Raw genomic sequence first — 2,179 nt, 5'->3', positions numbered from 1 at the left:
CGGTCACCACCTCTTCGATTTTCTGGGAGGTGATCAATAATCATGTATTTGACACTAGCCATGGTATGTCCTCGATCTGAAAAATGTTGAGTAGTATATATTTAGCTAACGCTTGAACAATAATGTAATACATATGCGTTTTCATTTATTATATAGATATAATGGAATGTTGAATAGAATATATATGTCAGTTAGATGCGTGGAGATGTGTTCTTTGTAACACGTCTGCTACGGCTTTTTAATATCTTTTAATGTTTGTTCACATATGTCAGACATCGATATACACCGCGGACCCTGACACATTGCCAATGACGGAATCAGGCTGACATTGTATATGCGCCCTGTTATCCGCATGGCAATGTACTTCAGTCCCCATGGCAACGGACGCGCACTGTGTGGGGGGTGGAACGCATGCCTTCTCACGTGATGGGAGGGGAGGCGTGACATCACCACTGTGCGCTCCGGTGCAGGGGCGCGCGATACGATACTGGCGTGCGTGACACTGGTGTAGATTGAAGAGGGAATATATAAAAGCGGGGTAAGTCATGATATGTATGTATTGTCATTTTACTTTTTGTCACTGTGTTGTCTACATCCTGAAGACGGTGTTGTCGTACACCGAAACGTTGATGGATCACTAAGTATGTTTTATACTTGAATACAATATTTGAAAAAATCCTCTGAGTGCCGTCCCCTCTGTATCTCTACATTTGCATGGTTCCTGCCTAGGACGTGACACCGGGGTAAGATTGCCTTATATTTCATTGAGTGCCGGACTACAGAATCTATATATATATATATATATATATATATATATATATATATATATATATATATATATATACCGCATCTACCACCCATGTGGTGGGTGCACTCTCGCGAAAATCAATCACTTTGGAAAGTTGATGTATCATTCAGTTTAATCGGACTCAGTGATGTTGCCTTTAACAATCGACGTTTCAGTCCTAACAATGGACCTTTATCAAGACCGGCAATTCATAACATCTAAACAATCAAGGAAATATATAAAATCAGTCAATGTAAATTTCGAATCACACACACACCACCACCACCAGTGCCTCCCATGCCCTTATAGCAGAAAGGAGTGGCATATGTAATATTAAGTAGATAACAAGCTACTAATCAAAAAAGGGATAGGAGTCGACTTCCACCATATCTACTCCCAGAGGACAGGCATAATAGCAAACACTAAAGGAGACCAAAAGAATTACCTGGGGTAATATAAGGTCACAAAGAGATCAGAAGTAGCTCCTTAAACACAGGACTACTAAAATAGAGAATTCAAAAACCTCTCAAACACATACCTACATAGATGTGTAAATTTAGACCCAAAAATAACACATAAGAGCCGTACCTGGTTAACTTAAAAAACAACACGTGGCAGCTACATATCAATCGGCAAATGCTGGATAGATTCAGCAATAAAGTCTGCAACTATAAACAGAAACAGTATGTTTAAATAATCAAAATAGAGTAGGATATTCCTACCTCTAATGTCCACATAAGCCAATTTACTCACCACTCTGCTGCCAGAAGATTGATGGTAGCTGCATGCTGCACATCAGCAGCTGTCAGCTATTTAACATCATGAGACAGGAAGTGCCACTTAACCAGAAAATGTGACCATATTTATGCTAAACACAAATTTACACATGGGGATACGCACAGCCTCAATATGAGGCCAGCAGCTGCAGAAACTGACCTCTCTCTCTGCTCCTCGGCTCTCACTGCTGCCTTCCCACACTGTCCTGGGGTCGTCCTCCAGTCTGCTCCTAAGAGGAAGGAACAACATAGCCAGGTGACTGCTGTGTGTAATGGGGGAATGTAATGTGGCACTGACCTGGTGTAATATGAGGTAGGGGGCTGTGTATGATGTGGAGCTGGGTGTAATGTGTGAGCTGGGTGTAATATGGGGGAGGGGGTTGTGTATAATGTTATGTGCTGGGTGTAATATGGGGGAGGGGGGGGGTGTTTGCTGTGTGTAATGTGCTGTGTGTAATATGGGGGAGGGGGACTGTGTGTTTTGTGCTGGGTGTAATATGGGGGAGGGGGACTGTGTGTAATGTGCTGGGTGTAATATGCGGAGGGGGGCTGTGTGTAATGTGATATGCTGGGTGTAGTATGGGGCTGTGTATGATGAGCTGGGTGTAATATGGGG

The 2,179-nt window shown here is 42.7% G+C and overlaps 1 long non-coding RNA gene across 1 annotated transcript; it reads right to left on the bottom strand.

The window, feature by feature from the left end:
- Window positions 1-909: 909 nt before the first annotated feature.
- Window positions 910-1,577, bottom strand: LOC134911325 (uncharacterized). The gene is made up of 4 exons (XR_010176482.1): window positions 1,541-1,577; window positions 1,376-1,455; window positions 1,233-1,288; window positions 910-1,005 (listed from the first exon to the last, which is right to left on the bottom strand). It is a non-coding gene; the product is annotated as an uncharacterized LOC134911325 (long non-coding RNA).
- Window positions 1,578-2,179: the final 602 nt, after the last annotated feature.

This window comes from Pseudophryne corroboree, chromosome 4 (genome assembly GCF_028390025.1).
Source record: "Pseudophryne corroboree isolate aPseCor3 chromosome 4, aPseCor3.hap2, whole genome shotgun sequence".
Taxonomy (NCBI): Eukaryota; Metazoa; Chordata; class Amphibia; order Anura; family Myobatrachidae; genus Pseudophryne; species Pseudophryne corroboree.
This window is presented reverse-complemented; position numbering and strand designations above follow the sequence as displayed.